This window comes from Pseudochaenichthys georgianus, chromosome 12 (assembly GCF_902827115.2).
Source record: "Pseudochaenichthys georgianus chromosome 12, fPseGeo1.2, whole genome shotgun sequence".
NCBI classification, from domain to species: domain Eukaryota; kingdom Metazoa; phylum Chordata; class Actinopteri; order Perciformes; family Channichthyidae; genus Pseudochaenichthys; species Pseudochaenichthys georgianus.
In genome coordinates, this window is record NC_047514.1 from 2,531,720 (window position 1) to 2,556,187 (window position 24,468).

The window sequence follows — 24,468 nt, forward strand, 5'->3', positions numbered from 1 at the left end:
TCAGACCGAGCCAAAGCTATTACAAACGGCAAATATCCTTATGTTGCCATGTTAGCAAAGCGCTACCTGGCTGTATCTGCTACCTCTGTCCCTAGCGAGAGGGTGTTCTCCACAGCAGGAGGCATCGTTAGTGCCAGCAGATCTGCCCTTTCGGCAAGCAATGTGGACAAGTTAATCTTTCTTTAAAAAAAACATGAAAATACAATGACAAGCAAGTCATAATGTCTAACTGGCTGCTTAGGTACTAGTACAGTTCAGTTCAAATACAGATTATTTCAGTTCATCGAAATGCTGCACCTTAATGTTTATTATATTATATTTTGTATTTATTTGAGTAAATACATTATTCACAGTTTAATAATAATAAAAAAAATATATGTTATGTTTTGTGATGATTTTTTCTGCTATACCGAAAACGTACCGAACCGAACCGTGACCTAAAAACCGAGGTACGTACCGAACCGAAATGTTTGTGAACCGTTACACCCCTACTAAACGCTGAGAGAGTCCTTTAGCTCACCGAGTGTCTCAGTCTGACAGGAGAGGACTCTCCTCCACTTTGTTGTTGAAAAACTCCTTATATCCGTTAGCGTAGCTCGCTAGCACCAGAAGCTAACGGCTCTCTCCGGCTCGCACACACAAAATGGCTCGTTCCATACTCACACACAGAGCCGAGCTTTAATGAAACACAGACGTAATAGTACTGTACTGCATCATATTATTTTCGAATCAATAATTTTTTTTTTTTTGTTGTTGTTGTTGTTGATAGCCATTTTTCCTCCTGGTCTCTCGCGCCCCCCTGGCATGCCTCCGTCTGCGCCCCCCCACTTTGACAACCACTGGCTTAGTGGGACACTTGAATCGAACGGTGGATGTTAGAAGAGAAACCGTCTGAAGTGGTTTTAATTTCTTCGATTTTTCGTTTGCGAACTCAAAAATCCTCATTTACTTCTTCCTCTCATTTTGTTCGAATCGTATTCGTCCCCGCCTCTCCTCTCCTCTCCTGCTGCTGCTGCTGTTTTTCTACTCTTCTCTTACTCAACTCTCCTTAGGTTCACTTGTTTTTAAACTAGCCGTTTTCCCCTTGAAGCTGTATCTACAATGTGTAATGAAGAGACTTCTGACGTACATCAAGCCAACGCCTCACAGCAGGACATTAGCACACACGTAAAATATAAACCTCTATGACCTCAGAACCCAAAAGGGAATCAGATCTGTTATCATTGATGGCTGGAATCTGAAAAGGCAGAGGTTGAAGGCAAATACAGATTTCTATGAATTTACTGAGACACGACTGGTGATGGAAAGCTATAGGATGGTTGAGGCAGGTATGAAATTATTCTTCCTGCATGACGTTTACTGTAAGAACAAGTCAGGGATTATATCATGACGATTTATTTGATCTTAACATGTTTGGTGATTTTTAACTTATAATGATCATCATTTCTGCAGTATGTAGGCTTGGTAATGTGGTTCAAATGATTATAATAAGACATGTTATGGTATGTTACAACATCATTTGTAACAACTGTTGAACGCACATTTTTTTTTACATGTACTATTCTGAAATATTGATATATCCATATCTGCCTTAATAACCAAATCACATTCACACACCCTGGATCACAAACAGAAAATATCTAACAACGCACACACACACGCACGCACACTCCCCAGTGTGGCATTTCGGTGAATACAGTACATCCACTGCTGCTGGTTATATGCATTATTAATAAGATGCCATTAGTTTCTAATCTGCTGCTTCCCTTTACAGCACAGACTCTGACTGATTAGCAGACAAATTAACACACCCTTAAAACATCCTAGTATCAATAAAACATGCTTAGTTTCAGTGCATGCTGCACACAGTGATCTACGGGAGGAATAATAAGATGCCGGACATGAATTCCCAAAGCACATGTAAGAAGCATAATAAAAAAACTGCTTTGTATTGTCTGATCGACTGATGGAGGACCTAAAGAAAAGCAGAAACGGAAAGCAAATCCCCACAGATGCAGTTATTGAAATTGTCCCTGTTAAATGTTCTATCAATTCCCTGGTTTATTAGCCCAACTATCTTTTTATGTTTGCACTTGCTAGGGTAGTGGACCTCCAACCCCAGTAACGTGAGTGCTGTTCCCAAGAGAAGTGAGATTCTAACCTTGACATGTACGACCAATACATTCCAAGGCATGGTACGGCACAGCTTGGCTCGACTCCCACTCACGTTTGGTACCAAGTAGTTTCTCGATGAACCCTACTCTACTAACCCCCTCAGTGTAGGCAGGGTGATCAGCTGATGACACCTGGATATTTTCATTGGCAACCAAACGGAGGACCTTCTGCTACTGGTCACTTGTACGTTGGGGTGAACATCGAGTACGTTGTGGGTACTTCCATTTAAAAAAAAAAAAAGAAGTGTCTAGCGACTAAAAGATATTGACGGTAATTTAGCCGATTAAAAATGGCAGGTTTGTCCCACGCTAGTTCTCCTTGACCAGTTATTTGTCTGCAGTGTTTTAACTTTTTTTAGTAGCGGATCAGCTCGGTTGGAACTTCAGTCATGGTGCTACCAATAAAAGTTGCCGTTTACAACTTTTACAAATGGAAAAGCTAAAAACTTTGTATGGACTTTTTGCTCTGAAGAGAATGTCCAAAAAGTGGCACAGTGGATGCCTTTCCCTTGGAGAACAGAACTGTGGGGGGTATTCTTGTCTGCTCTATGAGTAACTATCCAAATATGGCCGTGTGGGAGTTCCTGGTACAAACCCTGGCTCTAATACCTCATTCACACCAACGCAACTCCGGTTCAACACCCGGTGCTTTTCAAGCTCCAGCTCCGAACCGGCCCTGAAACCCCGTTGGTGTGAATGAGGTATAAGAGTGCCTTGCTTTGGAGCACTTGGCTTCCAAACATGGCAGTGTTAGTGCCATACTCATTTAGAGATGCTCAACTTTCATTTCTAGCTTTAGACAACTGATCCAAATTCCACTGAGGGTCCTCTACAGAACAGAACATTCATCTCGTCAAGTCCATCTATCCATCTATCAATCAAGTAGTGACTCGCTTTCCAAGTTGACTTTAAACTCTTGACTAATAACTCTAATCCTGGTCGTCTTTGCTTCAGAAAACTACGCTTTCAGACCTGGGAATCATACGCTGTAGGCGGGGAATAAATCCCATTTCTGGCAGTAATTATATAATCTAGTGTTGTGTTAAATACGATATTAGGACCCATCAAAAAAGACATTTACTCTAGGTTTGAGTTGTGGACTAAGAAGAAAGTCAATTTATTACTTCAAGTCAATTCTTGGATCAATATCAATTTATATTCTGTGTCCATTTTCTTCTTCCAGGCACATTTATCTATGGGTGAAAATGTTATCCTCCCACAGTGCAGCAAGGAACTGGAGAAAATACCAAGGATGGTACCCACATCACAAAATGTCAAAGCAGTAATCGAGGATCGGGCTGTCCTCAACGAACTCCCGTCTTTCAAAGAAGAGCGAGCAATAAAGGGAGTTTAAAATATATATTGTGCAGAAAATTCTAAATGTCAAGGTTTCCCCAAAACAGAGGACATTACAAATGCTGAATCAATGCTCTGCCTGCAGGCATCTCTGCATCAAAGCATGTTTTATGCAAAGGCGTTTCAAAATAAATCCCTATATGCCAAAACAAGCTCCAGGCGGAGAGAAGAGTGACTGAAGCATTTTGATCTTACAAATGAAAGCAGAGAAAGCCCTGATGAAAGACGGACATGTTCAGGTAGAGATGAGACAGAAGAACAGAGTGGTATTATCTATCCCGTGACTTCTAGCAGCAAATAAAAAGAATCCCAAGCATATGAAAGACAGAAAGAAGCAAAGAGAATTAAAGGAGAGTGAGACAAACAAGCACAGATTGTGTTTTAGTCCCATGGTGAATTCTTGGCAGTGACATATCGATCTCATTACGTCTCAGTTTATTAATTCATAGGAATCTGAAAATGATCCCATCTCTCTGGTCGCTCGATCAGATGCTTTCATGCTCACTTTTTAAGAATTTAATAAAATCTTAATACAGGGATTATTATTAGCAAGAGCAACATACTGTACAACCTGTTACATGCCGTCAGAAGTACTGCTTTAAAGGCTTTTCGATAACCATTAATGTGACAATTATTTTCTCAACTAATCATTTTGTCTATAAAACATACGAGACCTTTGCAACATTGCTTTCACGTGATCCACCAGCCCAACGGTATTACATAATTCATCCAACCATTATTCCAATACTTTCATTAAAATGTCTCTAAAAAAGGGCTTGGAGAACATGGAACCGCCAGTTGTTTCGACCTTTGTCCCTGAAAATTGACTTAAGCAATGAAAAAAGTTGACGGATAAATTCATTTTGAAGATCTGCTAAAATGTTGAATCCCTCAAATATCAAGACTGTTAAAACTAGGGATGCACGATATTGGTTCTTTGAAACCGATACCTTCCTGCTTCTCAAGACCGATACCCGATAATAATATAATATATATGAAATGTACCTGTAGTTTTTTCACACAGACTAGTAGTGAGCAAATTACATGAGCATTACTACTCTGAACAAAGCAAAGCCAAGAACAGTTCTGACTCTTCAAAGTGACCATATTTATTTTCCCAAATAAAGTTCTTGCCTTTTTCAAAAGCCTCGTCGATAGGTAAAAGCCCCGGTGCCTTTGCAGCTGGCTTTGGATTCGCCGCTAGTTTAGCAGCGCAGGCGTCTTCGTACGCTTTGAACACACCATCGTAGCCATGGCGATGTTTCAGGCGACTGATCAGGTTGGAAGTATTATAGCTCGTTGCCTTTTTCCCTCCTCGTGGAACTTCTGCATTGCATTTGTTAATACAAATAGCAAGCAAACCATCTGACTCTGAAACTTTGAAATAGTCCCATACTACCGACGACATGTTTGTTTACTGTCCTGGCTTCACGGCCGCACGCCATTTACGTCACAGCCAGGCATGAGAAGGGAGCGCTGGATTTGTGAAAAACTCCCCTCTTCCTAAACCACTATACCACAGTACTGGCAAAACGGGAGGAGCAGAGTGAAAAACAAGCGCCCCTCATCCCAATCCACCCACACCGCAGGATTATTTTCTTTTTTTGTACCCAAAAAATATATTGTATATTATCGGGGCTATTAATAATTCCTAATTCCTAATATCGGGCCGATAATTATCGGGCCGATAATTATGGTGCACCACTAGTTAAAACCCAGACATGGTCCACCTAGATTGCAGTTACCTTACCATTATCTGACCCTGGAGGAGTAGCCACGTTCACAACTAATTTGAATCTTCGTTAGCAATTTAGTAAATGGTAGCGAGAATTAATAGTTTCTCTGAACCTTTGCCTTAATCAAATCGTGTGGAAGTCATGTGGGAAAAGGTGATCAATCAGTCACCTACTGAAATAACTTAAAGCTAATAATGTTGTTTTAAGTTCCTATCAGAGTTGGGACCCTTCACATACAGTATGAAGAAACTGGTACAGGTTGTAAGGGAAACTTCTGCAGCAATGGAGAGTCAGGACTCAGCGAGACACGAGGAGAGTTGGAGCTTTGATGTCAAACACTGATGTTTATTTACAAGTATCGCCCGGAGAAATTCACATCACAAGTCACACCCCGCCCTGGTGGGTTGCCATGTCAAATCTGACCAGCCTCTCTCTCGAATATATCTTTTAACTAGTTTACAGAGAGTTAATCCACATATTGGGGGATGGTGCGCAAACACTGGGAACACTGGAGATATCCCAACATCTGGAAATACTCAATCCCCTGCCTGACTCTTAGGCAAGGCAAGTTTATTTATAGAGCACTTTTCAACGCAAGGCAATTCAAAGTGCTTTACAAAAAATGAAAGACATTAAGCATTAAAAAAGAAAAGCTAATAAAATAAAACATTAAAAGGAAAAATACATGGATAAAAGTTACAGTGCAGTTTAAGATATGAATAGTTCAATTAAAAGCAGCGACAAAAAGAGAAGTCTTCAGCCTGGATTTAAAAGTAGTAAGGCTTAGTGACTTAGGCTCTGTGACCGAGAGTTGACCGGTCATAACACCGAGAATAACACCATATGACTGCATTAGCACATTCCTTACGGGAGATAACAGACTCGGGGTTGGTGATAAACGTCAACAGGCAGAAAGGTTAAATATCTAGAAGTAAGGAAGAATTATTCTTTAACGCAGGTAACTGCAATTCAATACCAGTAACCAACAGCACCTTCATTCGGTAATCTACTCCGTCTCTGTCTTTTACCGTTCTTATTCGTCAAAACATTTTACACAGCACACAAAATAAAACCCCTTCCTACCTCCTTTCCCCCTCCAAACCCGCTTACAACCGTAGAGTGTCTTGGTGGAAGCAAATGTGAGACACGATGCCAGCTTTGAATTTGTAAATCTTCCAGGGAGCACTGCCTACCTCCAGTTCTTAAAAAGCGAGATCACACTTGTGACCACTTTCAGATTCCCAGTAGTTCCTCCCTGATAACATCAGTGCGTCTCAGGCTGCATCTCAGGGCGGTTATTTTCATTTCCTCGGTATCACCGGAAGTTGATTTGTCTGCGCCATCTTGAGTAGCGTCCCATGGCTATTATTTCTGCCGGAGGACCGAGGATCGAGAATGGAGGAGCGATAATCGAGGAACCACCAGACCATCCTCCGGTGAAATCCTCAGACACTCGCCCCGCCCCCTTACTGTGTATCGCTCACTGATTGGACGATGCAGTGCATGCACTGATCTGATGCTTCTTGACATGAGAGCAGTTTCCCAGTGGAGTGAAGAAACTACATGAACCTCACGGGACTCACTCCTCAGTTTATACTATGTTTTGTTTCAATTAATGTATCATTTAATTACAAATATGTGATATATCTGAACAACAAAGAGGTCAAAAATGATTTGTGTCACTGTTTATGTCAGTAAATGTGTACTAACAGAGGCGGGGGTGTTTGTGAAAACAATGGGGACAATGGCTGCTGTCAGACGAACAGCTGTGCAGCGTCATCACAAACGGACGTTGCTTCACGCTCCGGAGGAAACAACGTCTCATTGCTCTTAAAACTCATTTCCCTGCTTCTCGTGGTTTCCTTGCGTCTCTCCTTCCCTGGTGGGAGGGATGGGTATCGTTAAGGTTTTAACGGTACTACTACTTTTACCGATACCGCTCATCGGTCCGGTCTTTTAACGGTACTCTTATCGGTTCTTTTGGAGAACAAAAAAAGGTAAACTAACTAAACAAATTGTGAACAAAACTAACATTGCTTTTTATTTAAATTAAATAAATAATATTTCACCTCAAAAGAAACAACAATGCTTTAACAAATCGTATTAGATAATGTGATGACAGAACTGTAAACAGAATAGCTGAAACTTTAACAAAATAAATAACTCAGTTTCCTCTAATCATAACCCATGTTTGTATAATGTAGTTAACTGCGTGTGTTGCTGCTAGCATACATAACACCTGACGTGGAAACGTTACTCGTGGATGGAGCTACAGAGCTGCTAGAAAAACAGTCGAACCCTGTGCATTCCTCCGTCTGGATGTGGAGCACTTTTGCTAAATGTTTAGACACATTGCTCGTGTAACCGCCCTTACATGCTAAACTCTTATTGCACTTTTGGCAACGAGGATTGTCCACATCGAGACGGGTAAAGTTTAACCACACCTCGGAGCACGTTCTCGCCGCCATCTCCTCCGTGTGCTGCATGTAGCAGCTGCGTGTGTGTGTGTAAACTGCCCCGCCCCCCCGCAAGCAGGCACGGGAGAGTTGCCACGTCAAATCTGGAGCGCCTCTCTCTCGTTCGCCCATTTAACTGGTTTCGCAGAGAGTAATCAACGTCTTTGAGAAGATAGCCTAAACATTTGGGAACAGTGAGTTACTTGCGTCTGACACTTATGGCATCGAAGATTTCACACCTTGGAGTCCACAAACACCGAGAAGGAAGTGTCCCAGTGTACCCACAACAACAGACCATCTGTGAACTAGGGTTGCCCGGTCATAGAATGGGAACAACAACATTATGGCTGAAGCAGCCTATCTCCTTAAAGGAGATAGCAGACGTCAGGGTTGGTCATGCACGTCATATCTAGGAGTCTAGGACAATTATTTCCCTAACAGTCCCTACTGGAGGGAGGGACTAAACGCAGGGAAACGATGCAAATGAGGGACGCAAGGATTCCATTTAACCGACCTGAGATGCAGCCTCAGACTCCCTCAACTAGAGGCACTCAAGTACCAACATTTGACACAGATGGATTTAACGGGCATCAGTATTCAGTAGTATCTTCGTTATTCGATCAGTACCCTTGGAAGTACAGAGTTTGGCACCCAACCCAAGTGAATAAGGGAGATAGCAGTTCTTTATTTCGAACAGATTAAAAAATAACAAATGTGAAAAACAGAATACCGTATTGTTATAATACAGTATTTATCCACCTTCATGGTAATAATTTGTATATTTAACAAAAAAAAACTAAAAAATGTCTTCATATTAATAATAATTAAAACTGCGGTCACAGACGTGCACGCAGTTGTGGGCGGGCCTTCGCGTCCGAGCGCCTGTAGGGGAGGGTCGCTGGTCGTCCAGGCGTCAAGCAGATGCGCGCGTGTCCTCCGAAATGAGCCGTTTGTAATTTCTCAAACGTTAGTGTCCCGGACTGCATCTTCCCCATAATACTCGGGCATGCATGTGAGTGGTGGAGGAGGGGGTGGTGGAGATGCAGGGCCTTCAGCAAACTCCAACAATTCTGCAGCAAACTGCTCCCTGACAGTCTTCTGGGTGTGTGGCTTTGTCCTGCTGCATCTAACAAATGTGGAAAAACAAAGAGATTAGATTAATTCACTGGCTTATACTTATAGGATAATATTGGACTATAAATGAAATATTACACCAAATAAATAAGTAAACACATGTATATTCATTCACTGGCCATTCATTTAGAAAATTTAACTCCAAAAAGACAAGTAAAACTATTTAGCATTTTGCCTAATCATTCCTGTAGCTTCTTGGCTAAGCTAGCACTGTGACGCAGTTCCACCAAACACATAAGTAATATATAAAAACAGAGAGATTACGTACCTTTCCCGTGGTGGAAGTTCAACATCCGAGTCACTACTGCCCGGATCCAGGTCTGGCTGGAGGAGATCTTCTTCATCCGACGAAGAGTCATTTGGTATGATCAAAGCCCCGCTATCGTCAGCTAGCATCTCTAGCACCTGCTCGCCTCGGTGGTGAAGCTCTCCCTTCTGGCTGCGTAATGCGTAATGGAGCGGGCGTAGTTTATACTATGCAGGATCATATCTTTGGAACCCATTGGTCGATTTGGGTGATTGACACCTTTTCTGAACCGTTGGAGCCAATAGAATCGAGTGACAGTTAGTAAGTCCCGCTAAACACTTACGTCAAGTAGAGAGAGGTTTGCGTAAACAGCACGTGAGACAGCATTAGCTCGGGACTGCAAAACTTTATACCTACTCTGCTGCCATGAATGTAATGATAGATTATCAGGAACAATTCTAAAGTGACTAAGAGACATTGGATTAACCTTAAGCAGCGTTTTTATTCCCTTGAACACGAGCTTTGATCACAAAACAGCAACGGTAAGACATACTTATTGTTATGGTTTTGAAAACTGTGGTTTTTTTTCTTCTCTGTTCTGGCTGATAGCTCAGTGAGTTTGTGTCCTAAAGTGATGATACTTATAACAAAAATAATCTGTGGAGTATCAGCTTTCAGATGATATGTAGTTTGTGCAGAAAACATTAAGTTTTAAAGGTCGTTTTTGCTAGTTAGCACCGGAAGTAGCATCTGCCCGTTTTAGCTAAGGGCTAATGCTAACGCTTCTTGTGAGACTTTTGTTTTGTTTCGGTAAAAATAGTTCTTATCGTCAGTTAGCTGAGATTCTTCTCTTTAATCTGGTATAACACATGAATAGGTTTTTAAATATTAAGATGCTCTGAGACACAGTGTCGTGGAAAAAAAAAACAGGGTCCCTGCCGGCTTAACAGGTTAACCGTGGCGTGCGGTGCAGTGGGTTGTGCAGACGTTCTGCCCTTGACTGTTTGTTTACTCAATAAACGCATCTCCTCTTGATATTAGGCCATGTATGTTCCATACCAGTGGAGTTTGCTTTTTGTTGTTGTGTTTATTGATCAAAAAGCAAACCTTCAATACAGCCGTTATGTGGTCAAGGTAAGTAAAGTAATAATTGAAGCTGTGTATTGGTTAATATTAGCGTATGACTTAAAATGAAAACACAACAGCATTTCACAAAACGCTACAGCATTTCACAAAACGCCGCAGCATTTCACAAAACACCACAGCATTTCACATTGGACGGAAAGGGTATTCCGTAGGGAGAGCACTTCTTGTTTATGATTGGACAGAGCCAGCCAGACAGCACTGCTGTGATTGGTTGTTTTTGCTCCCAGTGAAGAAATGACGCTTAGTGATTGGTCAACGTCCGACAGTGCAATATGTCCCAACCGGTCCCTCCCAACACATCAGCCGTTAGCACACACTCAGAGCTCACAGCTCCTCATATCTGTTCAGAAACTGGACAAAAGTTAAATATGTACAAACCACAGATGGCGAATACAGTCGCTGCTTTATTTATGTCTGTATGACGTTGTTGTGAGTGTGGACGGAGCAGCTACAGGTTAGTTTAGCCTGATGGATCCGATTCCATTCTGAAAACACGCATTTTAAAAGCTTTTCGCCTGCCGTCTTGTCTGCAGACTTGTCAAAGCATTAATTCATGGTTTTTACTAACCGTTAACAGTATTAGTTACTTCGGCATCACTTTGAAACGTGTATTACAATTAAATCACTGTCAAATATGTTCATTTTGTTGTAGTTGGTATCTCCTATAGGATTTACATGGAGATACTTCCCGCCCCCTCTCCAGCGCGTCTTGTTTGAATGACAGGAGCAAACACAGCTGACAGCCGCGGTGAAACTCAAGCGATTAGAGCGATGCGAATATTGGGTAAGGCAAGGCAAGTTTATTTATAGAGCACTTTTCAACTCAAGGCAATTCAAAGTGCTTTACAAAAAAAAAAATGAAAGACATTAAGCATTAAAAAAGAAAAGCTAATCAAATAAACATTAAGGAAAAATACATGGATAAAAGTTACAGTGCAGTCTAAAATATAAATAGTTCAATTAAACATTACAAGAAAAAGTACATGGATAAAAGTTACAGTGCAGTTTAAGATATGAATAGTTCAATTAAAAGCAGCGACAAAAAGAAAAGTCTTCAGCCTGGATTTAAAAGTAGTCAGAGTTGCAGCGGACCTGCAGGTTTCTGGGAGTTTGTTCCAGATATTTGGAGCATAATAACTGAACGCTGCTTCTTCATGTTTAGTTCTGACTCTGGGGACAGAAAGCTGACCAGTCCCTGAAGACCTGAGAGATCTGGGTGGTTCATAGTTTAGCAGGAGATCAGTAATGTATTTTGGGCCTAAACCATTCAGTGCTTTATAAACCAGCAGCAGTATTTTGAAATCTATTCTTTGACACACAGGAAGCCAGTGTAAAGACTTCAGAGCAGGAGTGATGTGATCCACTTTCTTAGTGTCAGTGAGGACTCGAGCAGCGGCGTTCTGAATTAGCTGCAGCTTTCTAATAGATTTTTTAGTGAGACCTGTGAAGACACCATTGCAGTAGTCGAGTCTACTGAAGATAAAGGCATGGACAAGTTTTTCCAAATCCTGCTGTGACATTAGTCTTTTAATCCTAGATATGTTCTTTAGGTGATAGTAGGCTGATTTAGTAACTGGGTAGTCTACCATAGTATTTACATGGAGATAAGCCCCTTAAAAACCATGAATTAATAAAGCATTAATTCTGTGTTTACTCCTGTGATTCAAAAAAGACGCTGGAGAGGGGGCGGGCCGGATCTCCATGTAAATCCTATCGGAATCGGATCGATCAGGCTAAACTAACCTGTAGCTGCTCCGTCCACACTCACAACAACATCATACAGACATAAATAAAGCAGCGACTGTATTCACCATGACATAGACCGTCTGTGTTTTGCATATCTTTAACTTTTGTCCAGTTTCTGAACAGATATGAGGAGCTGTGAGCTCTGAGTGTGTGCTAACAGCTAACGGCTGATGTGTTGGTCCAATCACGAAGTCATTTCTTGATTGGCAGCAAAAACAACCAATCACAGCAGTGCTTCTCTGGCTGGCTCTGTCCACAAACAATATCACAAACAATAAGTGTTCTCCCTAAGGAATACCCTTTCCGTCCAATGTGAAATGCTGCAGTGTTTTGTAAAATGCTGCGGTGTTTTGTGAAATGCTGCGGCGTTTTGTGAAATGCTGTTGTGTTTTCTGAAATGCTGTGGCGATTTGTGAAATGCTGTTGTGTTTTGTGAAATGCTGTGGCGATTTGTGAAATGCTGTTGTGTTTTGTGAAATGCTGTGGTTTCTTGCACTTCAGGGCCACCGTACCATAGAGATCTTTTATTTTAAAGTAAATTGAGATGGAACATAGTAAAAACATGTAAATTCTAATGTCCGCCTAAAAAAAAAACATTACTTATAAATACAACTGTTGTGAAAAAATAAATAAAATAAAACATACTCTGTTATCGTCTTAGGCCCCACAGACCCGTAATCGCGTCATTTTCAGGAAACAACGTCTAAGGAAGCTTAATATTTAATAAACTATGAATATTTTATATCCATAGAACGGGAAAAAAACTAATTTAACTGATCTTTTTCATTTATTTTTTCACAAAAAACACACAATGCTAACAGTGAGCCTCTGAATTAGCCCCGAGCGAAAAATGCTAACCTATTACTGCACTGAAAATCACTCCTAGCTCCCTTATTACTTATCCTAGCTCCACATCAAACACATTGTTTATGACCGCAAGGAGACACAGAATCTAACGGTGCCCACCTCAACACTAAAAGATACAAACTAGCGAGGTTACCAACAAAAACGTACATCAAAACAAGTGGCGCTAGGGATTAGCATTAGCACTGCACACACCCACCGCGTGTTCCAATGAAAAGCATACATATATATAAATAAAGTATAGGTCAACACATTTCAGTATAACACACCAATTGCGATATTACTCACGTTTGACCGTGGAGCAGGGTTTCTATGTACCGAGAAGTGGGTAGTTTAATGAGTCTGTTGACGACAAAACCTCCGCGCACACAGACAGCCAAGGCAAGCTACCTGAATTAAGTCTCTCCCTAAACCGGAAATACCGAAATGTGACATCCGGTTTGTCATTCACAATAAAAAATTTCAAAATAAAAGGTACATTTAATATTGACGTATCAAATTGATTCAAATGTCTTACACAACACATGTATCGAGACAATAAATGAACTGTTTATATAGTCGATCAACACTGTGTATGTTACTCATTACAGGATAATCACATGGCACTAAATCAGACCGGCTGTTCTCCTCTGTTTACATCCTGCTGGTTTAAATTATGTGTTCTATAGGCTCTGTGCACAAGATTGAGTTGAGTAGTGAGCCATTCGTTTTTTTTTCGTGGTGAGATGTCGGCTGAGAGGTCCTTGTATACCTCGCTGACTTTGAGGACATCTGGGTCTGGCAGCTCCCCCCGCACGGCCTTGTAACGTGTACTCCTTTGAACACAGCTACATACAATTACTGAGGACAATATATATTACCTTACACCGTCAGCAACTGTAAACTGCTTTGGCATAGTGGAAATGAACACCATGTCACTCACTCTGCCTGGTTTCACACACTATTAATTACACAAAAGAATTGTCAATTTAATTGAAAAGGTCGTTGATGCAATATACTAAATCAGCTCTTGGCACAAAGGAAATACTCATTAAATCATGGATTGGCTGTGAACACATACTGTTCTATTGTATTGCATAGAAAGATGTGTTACTGTTGTGCTTGTAGTGGAAATACTGTTTGTAGTCGTAGATAGAAAAACAAAGATGGAAAACATTTCACCATACATTGTTTAGGAGTTTTATATGTATTGGGTGTTTATGGTTAATGTGGGAAATTAATAAGCAGAGCTGTTGCTGGTAAATGTGTGTGCCATCATAATAGTAATGTGTATACAGCGTTTCGTGAATATCTGGAAAACTATATGCGAGTAGTTTGGAGTCATTTGAGACATGTAAATCGTCAAAAATGGTACATTCTCTGTTAGCTTACGTTCGCCCCGATTGAGCTAGCAACTATTTTATTCGCAATTTAACATGATATTGGATATGGGCTTAACTTGTCCTGGACTGGAATTTTCCCGATCTTTTCCCGAGGAGGTGTTTGCGAAAAAGCGCTTAAAATGCATGAATAACACAGATTTTTCAAAATGGCCAACTTTCTGGGGGGCGGGGCTAATGGAAGCTATTTTGAAATATGTCCGCAATTCCATCAGTAATGTCTGTGGCAAGATTGGGGTAGTTTGGAGAAACTATATGTGACTATCGCACAATAGGGGGCGCTACTGAGCTGGTGTACAAAAATGTACATTTTTTTTGTACAGTCTGGAAAAAGACGTGGGTTGTGACGTGTGTTCCAAGTTTTGCGTCCGAAAGTCATTTTAGCGATTTTGTGGCATTTAAATCGTCAAAATTGGTACATGTTCCGTTAGCTTACGAGCTCCCCGTTTGAGCAGTCGACTATTCATTCGCAATTTAGCATCACATTGGATATGGGCTGATCTTGTCCTGGTTTGAATTTTTTCCGATCATTTTCCTAGGACAAGTATGCAAAAATGCGCTTAAAATGGACATATTTCAAAATGGCCGACTTCATGGGGGGCGGAGATAATGGAAGCCATTTTGAAATATGTCCGCATTTCCATGAGGAATCTCTGTGCCAAGTTTCGGGTAGTTCAAAGAAACTATATTTGACTACCGCACAATAGGGGGCGCTACTGAGACATATTTGCTAAAACGTCCGATTTTTTTCTACAGTCTGGAAAAGTTTGTGGGCTGTGACATGTGTTCCGAATTTAAAGGCCGTAACTCATTTTCTCCCCTACTCATGGCTCGGTACATTTTTTAACCCTTCGATTTCGAGAAAAAACTGAATAGGACACGCCCACATTTTTCATTGGTTGCGACCCTTTAAATCTCAGTTTATACTCACCCTGCCAGTATGTCTATGACAATATATATTTTTTTAGTCCATCGGTTCTTGAGATATAAATTAGTTGTGTTTTTGGCGGCCCCTATTGTTCGAAATGAACATTGTTTGTTGTGCCTATTTCCCAAGACACACTGAACCTATCCACCGAAATCTGTGATATTTGGATACATTTTGGATGAATTGTGAACATTTATGTGTAGGCCACACCCTTTTGCTAATACGTTTTGATTGATGTCGGCCACATTTTTCCACACCTCGTGCTCATTTTGTACGATAATGTGTCTGCCCGTCCATTGATGCTGTGCACTAAGTTTGGTTTGGAAAATCAAGAAATTGGAATTTAAGTTAATATTTCAATGTTTTTCACATTATGCTAATTTAAAAAAAATCAAAGTAGGCGGAGCTTCGGGATATGAGAGGATAATATGTAGAGCTGCTCCACCCGGATAAGTGTGCAAAATGTCAGGTCCGTCAGACTTACGCTGCGACTTTGTACATTTTTCGAAAAACTGAATTTACACAGGTGGCACTAGAGAGCAAGTTGAAAAATGTTCTCCCATGGAATCCAGAATGTTAACATTTTCACCGGTCCTGGCGGCGTTGCCAAATGTCGCTACATGAATAGTGTCGTAACCCCCTCAAAAACAGGTCGAAAGTGCAGAACCGGTAACAGAAGAATAATAATACTGACGATTTCAATAGGTCTTTGCACTACGTGCTCAGGCCCTAATAATAAATCATATGTGTCCGAAAGGGAGCAGGAGGAAGCTTATTAATTCCCACCCCTTACTTGATCAATGATTGTCCTTTAAATCATTATGCAAGTTATTCCTACATACATTTACATTTATACATACAATCATTTCTCATCTTCAATCACCTTTCTTCATTCTCATATTTTTCCAAAAAAGTGTTTCTGTACATCCTTTTAAATTGAATTATGCTTGTGCTTTGTTTTAACTCCAAGTGTCCAAGTTCATTTCAGTTGTATGGAATCTATTACTTAAACTGTAAAAGTTGTGCAACAAAAAGCAGAAACAATAAATCGGGGAACCGGGGAGTGTTCATTGTTATTAAAACGAATAAAAAAGGTGAATTTGTTCAAAATGACAGTTTCATGGTGTCCAGCTACGTCTGTTTCCTGATGCTGGATTAAAGGACGGTTAAAAAAAAAAACTGCATCCATCTACCCTTAGAGATCAGTGTGCCTGTGCTGTATATAAATCAAGAATGGCCTACATCCTTAAAACAGCACGAGGAGTTCCCATCATAACAAGTTGTAATCCTGGTATGAGTGATGATAAAAGTGGCAACTGAGGGGAGAGGATGTACTGCTGAGCTGAGTTACTGTCCAGAAGAACAGCCTTCGTTATTGATCCTGCAGTCATACTCACATCCCTGATCTCACTCTTTCAAATCGCTCCATTTCTCAGTCTCTGTCTCTCTGAGGCAAACGCTGAGGAATGTCTTTTCTACCTAAATCATCTCAGGAATGGAGCTAGATAAGCCGAGCAGATATTTGCCAATCAAGATTTAGTATGAGCAATATGTGAACTAATCTCTGAACAGTAATCCATTACATAGTTTGTCCACCAGAGTTAGTCATTTGATCAGTATTTATACGCTGCATACAAGAAAAAGCAATCCAATCTTAAAGGTGGGGTAGGTAAGTTTGAGAAACCTGCTCGAGATCGCTAGAATTTGAAAATACACAACCGGAGAAAATCTGCCACTTCCTTACAGAGCCCCTCCTCCAACACACGAACGCGCACATGACCAATGAGGGCACGAGATAAGTTTGTGCCCCGATGGAAGGCTGACAGGCTAAAATGATTGGTTGTACCTTTTACAGTATTACGGCTTCTACAGATGAAATTTTTTTATGGATTTTTTGTCAAAGCACTTCAGATATTCATTGCTATCGGGATGTTAAGAGCGTTCCATGGAATATAACAAAAAGTGTATCTCGAGCCGGTTTCTGAAACTTACCTACCCCACCTTTAACTGATTTTTGTCAATGTCTTTCAAAATGCTTGGGACTTTCAAATAGTAGTTTCCTAATCAGCCATCTCTAGACCAATCAACCCCCTGGTTAAGAATAGAGAGTACCCAAGGTTAAACTAACATTAGTATAAAACCAGCCTCCTGTCTAAAAGTCAAATGTTTCCTAGAACCTTTGAGCAGGTTTTGGGCATAGACTGTTAATAAAAGTGGATGAAGTCGCCAGGAGGTCACCCATTGGTTTTTGGACTACCGTTTTGTTTTTTTCGCAACCAAAAGTACAACCCATTGTTTAACTAGCTTTGTAAGGCAACCGAACTGTTTGAATTAACTACCATGAACAGAAAACACGCTTTTTTTTTTATTTAAATGAACCTTTGCATTGGCTTCACTTTTAAAGACCCGAATGGGGGGTTTTTTTGACAAAAAAAAAATCAAAGAAATATCTATATTTTACAGACAAATAAAATGCCCTCAACAATTATACAATTGTATTTTATATGTGTGTATTTGTCCAAAATGCCAAAGTATTCATTATGATTTACTTAGCCGGCTAGCAGCAGAACATGTTTCCTTCTGAAGTAGACCCTAAAAGAATGACCAGTGTATGTGTCGCTGAAGCCACAGTGGCATCTTGGCATGTTTTGGGTTATTTGCTTATTCTAGGTCTGTATGGATGTCATACTAAGACTTATAAGTGCTCTCTCTCCTTTACCCCTCTACTGCTTATCCGGCTGCGAGTTATCTGAACCGACTGGCTGAACCGAGCGAAACACTCGAGTTCAAATCGTTAACCTGAATGTGTCACACCATCTCCATCCTTACACCAGAGCACAACTTCAACCACTACAGGGAGCTTACAACAACACGCAGGGTTGGACTGGTTATAGACACAGCTGCAACTCATTTTTGTTTTTATTTCCATGTATCTTTTCACAACATCAAAACCGCACAGTCCATTGAACTACAACCAATCAAAATCGTTTAAAGAGTTAGTAAAAAAGCATTTGAGTTCTGTCAGTCATGGCAGAGACGAGTGAGCTCCACTGATGGTTACAAGGCAACAACATGGCCGTCTTTGTATTCTCCTAAAGATGCCAGCAACTGGACTGAGTGTGGAACGAAACGGGAGCAATTGGCGTACTAAGATCTTTGTGGACATGGTAAATGACGTAATTTGCGTCCAGACAGGTCCATAGAAGATTATAATTTGGCCTAAAATCCCCTAACTATCCTTTTACCTCAGTGTTGGTCTCCACCAACTACTGAAATAATAGATTTTAAACACTTTACTATTTATCCCCCAACTTGTCTTCAACTGTGTGCGGCTGCTGTTTTGTTCTACGAGTGGCCCTACTTCATATACATGTAGTCATTTGATCCAAAAAATCTGAATCATAGCCGCTTTAATACGAGTTGAAAATGCCAGATATCATTTGGTGATTTCGAGACGTCCTGTCTCCAGTGAACTTGTTACAGTCTGGTTATTTGACTCCAACTTCCTATGGAGCTTTAAGCAAATTATTGCTGCCAAGAAACATTTCCATCACTAAAACTCAATTCTGCCGACAGCCATCGGGACCGCACACACCACGCTTGGCTTGGAGAGGAGTGTTACTGCAGTCAGTCAGGCCCTCGCTATCAGGTGGCAATCTTATCTATGCATTAATCATCTTAGAAAGGCTGCATCCTGCTGCTTCTGGTCAATACACTGCAGGTGGCGGGCAGGAGAGTGAGGCAGTGGCAGACACAGGGCGAGGAGGAAAGGGCACGACGGTTAGGGAGAGCCGTCCCAGAGTTTAAAGGTCACGGAATATCATCGCAGCAACACATCCAACCTGTATTCTCACAGGTGGCAATTCAGTCCGGATAATCGTCAAAAGTACAACTGGGTTCTCAAACATTACCATGGAAACTGCTGGTGCACCTCATAAAAACTATCTGACAACAGCGTGAAAGGTCTCCAGGTCTGAGGCTGAGCATGTGCAATTAGTTTGACTGTGGCTCCTAATTATTGTTATCTCGAACCGATTGGCATTATTCAGGAAAAGAAAGAGGAGTGTTTCCTAACCTTAGAGGGATGTTCAGAACATTTTTATTTCTGCTGCACATAAAAGTGTTGAATTTTTCTAAGCTTCGACTTTGTGAAAGCATTTCATTATGACCCGTCTTTACGTTAGTTGTCATGAGGCGACCTGGAGTGGTTTTAGTAATTGTGACTGGTGCAATCGAGGAGGTCAGGGGATGTCGTTTTAAGAGCGTGAAAGACATACAAATATCGTCAGCATTTAACATCAAGTGTGTAACAATGTCAGCCACTATGGGACTGCATCACAACATTAACAAAGAGTCACATATACTTGGTTTTGGGAGAATTTGGTAGACAATCGATCCTATAGTCTATCTTCTGTGCTTTTAGAACTTTGTTGTAATTGTTTTCTTGTTTTACCCTGATCTGATCTTTTCATTATGATTGTCATTATTTTATTAAAACAAAATATATATCATGTTGAATTTAACCTTATTTTTCCTGTGTCTCGTGCATGGTTTTAAATTACATTAAACCAAAGCTATGGGTTCCATTGGTCACGGATTCTTCCTGATTTGTATGCAATGATTTAATAAAAAAAAAAAAAAGCCTGGATTGATCCCAACCTGAAGGACGTCTATTCTTTCACACACAGTGACGTCACGAGCTACCCACAATGCAACACGCGCCATATATATATATATAAATACGCCATTTTCCTGGAGGTGCAAATATCCTGGTGGTGCTAATATAAACAGCTAGCTAACGTAGCCAGGCAGAGCGCACTAGGTTTTTTTTTTTAATTAACAACCGAAGAAATCGCTGCATGTCTTCGGATTACATCTCTGGACTTGAGGGGTGTGCTCTAGGTCCTAAACTAGAGCTGTGTGGGTTGTCGGATTGCCCTTACAGACTGCCTGCAGATGGAAAAACGACAGTGGCCTTCGTCGATTTTGGCTGCATCTACGTCTAATTTCTGGAAACACCAGGTGAATACCCCACTTGTCACAATAATATTATCATGCCATTGCATATATGTGGTATTTTAGAGTTGACTAGATATTGATTAAGGCAATAGACTATGATATTCAGTACAGGAAGCTTAGCAACACCTAGACAGTGTACGGCTGCTTGCACCTCGCGTTAAACGGCGGATACCGGAAGTACGGTGTCGCGCTCGGCCCAATACCCGTATGTGTGTGTGAAAGAATGACTTTAAATATAATCTTACAATTAACTGGAGTTAAGAACGGTCAGCCAGATCTCAGGTGTGGTGTCTGTACGGAAGGTAAAGGAATAAAATCAATATTTATGTGCCGTAAACTTTAAATGAATAACACTGTGTTTTATTCTGTAACCGGATGTTCACGACATTGTCAACGCACTCAACTTCCTGTCTGGCAGACGGTGTTTGTGGCATTAGCATGTAGCTAATATTATTGTGTGTACGTGAATATAAGGAGAATGACATGTGGGTCTTCAACTCTCACTTATTGATGCTGCAATACTATTATTAGGGAATGTTTAAATGACCAACAGATATTTAGAAGATTGTAAAATTAACATCAGAAAACGACAGGCCGTGCCTTGGACCCGCCCCCCGTCGATGCTAAGCCAATGGGAGAAGACTACAGATGATAAATATGTGACAAACAGGAAGCCGGTCTCTTTCTCATCCCCTGCGACTGGAGAGAGAAAGCTCGGCCGGACTAACCATTTGCAGATTCATTGTATCATTGTTTTATTAAACGCTGTTAACTTGTAATTAAGCTTCCTGGACTCTTTTCAGCTAATCCTAAACTCGGATCGTAGAAAACCAAACAGTAACCTGGTTTTTGTTTATTCTGAGGTGTGAGCTGCTGCGTCACAATGTAAGCGGCAGGCAGTAGTTTCAATAAATTATGATGGCACTTGCGTCCTCCCCCAGAGTGTCTCCCTGCAGAGTCTGCCGGGAGGCTCCCCTCCGCATCAGCTGCTGCTGGCAGTGAGTGCTCTTCAACAATGTCGTGTGCAAAACGTCTGTGTGACAGTTCACTAAAAACTATAACAGAGAAACGGTCCAAGGAGAAAAGTCTTCAGTGAAACTGCTACACAGACGTATGCAAACTGTGACAAAGAGTCATTCGCACACATAGCTGATCTTTCAACGACAGCTGCATAAAAACAACTGTTGTGAGGAAATAGTGAAAAATGTCCATCGCAGTTTCTCGCAGTCCAAGGTTATCTCTTTAAAAGTATTGTTTTGTCAGATATTCACTTAACTGGTGTGAAAAATGTGAGAAAATCAGGAGATCTCCATATATAAAAGCAGCGTAACAAATAAATATTAGGATATTTTTGCATAAAGATTACTTAACAATCAATTGATTATTGTTAAATGGTTGGTAAATATTCTTTCTGTCGAATTACTTTCTTGTGCACTTTTTTATGTTTACTTTTAATATCGAAGAGAGGTTATTCCACTTGGTATTGCTGCAATGCAACGTATAATATATACTGTTCATGAAGCTGTTTAATGTTTACTTTTAGTATTTTTCATATTCATAGTTTAAGTTAAGCCAAAATGTATTTGCATTTCTCACATTTTGCACAAATTCTTAAGAAAACAAGAAAATACCAGAGTACTTTTTTTCTGGTGTTAAATTCAAACATGAGTATACAATACTAGGTTTTACCATGAGGTGATTTCATGTGGAATATTTATTGAATTATTAGAAAATATGATTTATCTTTTGGCCATATTGCGATCCATGAGTGTAATGAACACTTTAAAACACTTGCTGTGTTCATCTGCTAAAGCCACAACACTCAGGATTTATCTCCATTCATTAATTAATATGTTTATGAAATGCAACGTTTAAAAGCAGCGCCTGTCAGTGTATAGCAACGGTGGAGATAACAGCGAGAATGCAATCTGTCATTTCCATGATGGGTCCATCAGTGAGGAATCAACTTGGATTGGTGTTGGAGACGTAACACAACAATAGAGCAGCCAGCAGCTCAAGGGATCGGAGTGAATTACCAAACCAATAAAAGGCAGCTTCCACTAATTACCTCTGCTGCTTCCATCTTAGTTTACAAACTGATTTGTGAGTCAACAAATACAGTCAGTCTAAGAGAGAGACTCATTTCTGCCACAGAGCAGCTTCAGATGAGTGGACCATGTCTTACCGGGGGAAACACCTGGAGGTGCAGTTTACAGTACAACAAGTCGGATGTGAGGCTTACTAGCTTCTACGCGCTAAAGCAACTCAAATCTCTCACCAGCAAAATACCTCGTCCATATACCTCTACCATTTTACGTTTCATTACGATACAGTATTTATTATCATTATAGTATTACTATTTCGGCGATTAGATACAACGTAAATTATATTTGATGCAACTTTTGTTACATTTCCAACGACTTTTCCAAAACTTTGTGAAAAATATTCTTTTCCATAACTTTTCCAGGGCCTGGAATTAGCATTTTGAATTTCCATGACTTTTCCAGGTTTGTAATGACCGTAAGAAGAACCCTGTTAGCTGATGTTCAACAGGTCTTATTTTTAGTTTATGATCAGATGTTGAAGCCTTATGTTGACAAAAGAGAGGAATGTAGAAATTAAAGTTAGGGGCCGTCTCCAAGGTGCATGCAAATAGGGTCAGGGGAGCTTTCAACATTTTTCCGTCAGGCTTTCTAACATGTTGGATACAGGCTGCAGGGATTCACTCCCATTTAGCAACAAGAGCATTAGAGAGGTCCAAGAACCGATGTTTGTTTAAAGTTCTGGCACGGATCTGATGCTTCAGATCACCCCAAAGGTGTTGTATGTCAGAGTTCTGTGCAGTGCAGTCAAGTTCTTCCAAGCAAAACCATTTATTTCAGGAGCTTACTTTTGGTCAAACATTTGAAGTGTCCAAAAAGACTGTGCTGTAGCATCATTGCACCTGAAGGGGTCGAATAAGAAGCTGCAAGAGATTAAATTGATTAGTTGTCGACTATTAAATCAATCAGGAATCAAGTTATGTTTTTAAAACAAGTTCGAAGTCAGAAACAATGTGATGCCTGCTTAATGTTTTCTGTAGCGTTAAATAAACACTACACAACATGTCACCATTTTCTGACACAGACCAAGCACCTCATCGATTAATAGAGAAAATAATCGAACGATTAACCGACCTAAAAAAAAGATTATTTGCAGCCCTAAAAGAAAATTAAATGTTTAAACTTATCAGACGTTTCCTAAAAAAAACTTGTGAATTTCATTCTGGTATACAACATCTTGCTAGCCATGTGAAATAACTATCCCATACACACACGTGTCTGCACACACAGTCATTTGCCTAAACAGCACACAGAGGTGCATCGCTTTGCATGTACTGATCAGAGATGATGCTTTGGGGGCTGCAGACACTTTGCTCCTCAGCAGATCCGTGCTATGACTCATACTGCCTGCATTCCCCTGATGCTGGGAAGTAACGCGGAAATCAACAAAAAGCATCTGCATCAGACAAAACCCCGAGCCTGAAGCACGACCAGGTAACATTTCTTTCTGCACTTACCTTTCTTTGATGTTACAGAAACTCAGATCTTGCTCGCAGGTGTGTGTTGTTGCTGCTGCTGTTCTTCTCCTCCTACTCCTCCCAGACGGCGCATCTCTCCCTCGGTCCCGATGGAGAGGGGAATCAGCGGGGAGATCACCAGATTGTGCCCGGAAATCGGTGTGACAGCCCGGCGGAACGTTTGTGGGGTGCAGCCTGAAGAAGTGTGTACCTCCGAGAGTGCAGCAGAGAGTCTGATGGATGTCGCTTGGCTTCCTCGAGGGGTGGAGGTTTGACGCTCATGCCGCGTTCAGGGACACCTAAGAAACTCGGATGTATTAGTTGTTAGTAAACAGGTGCTAACATTCAAGATGCAAGGCTTTTATTGTCATTTGTACATAGCTATAGTGTAGTTATGAATGATGATTACAATATTAGGTCACAGGCTCCTCCAACAGTGTAATACAATACAACAGATAATAGTAAGGAAATAAATAAAATAGAATATCATTGAAATAGTGCAGAATAGTCTACAAGTAACATGGTTCCAATGACTTTTTTGTTGTTATAGTTATAGGTATTGTTTTTTAACTAACAATTTAATCCTGAGCTCATTTTACAAGCACAATTCTTCCTTACAAGGTTAAATCATTACATGCAATTCACTGGTTGTGAATTTATATTATGGTGGGTGGATCAGGTTTGTATGGAGAGATACACAAATAAAGGCCACATATAACTCATA

General features: G+C 40.6%; 1 protein-coding gene across 2 annotated transcripts in view; it reads right to left on the reverse strand.

Annotated features, from left to right (window-relative positions):
* Positions 1–24,055, reverse strand: part of rab27b (RAB27B, member RAS oncogene family) — a 77,074-nt gene extending 53,019 nt beyond the window's left edge. The window contains exon 1 of one of the 2 annotated variants that reach the window (XM_071204936.1): positions 23,745–24,055. The gene's annotated coding sequence lies outside the window, so the exon portion shown is untranslated. The remainder of the gene's footprint in view (positions 1–23,744) is intronic. The other variant, XM_034096319.2, reaches the window with a different exon arrangement.
* Between the last annotated feature and the right edge of the window lie 413 nt (positions 24,056–24,468).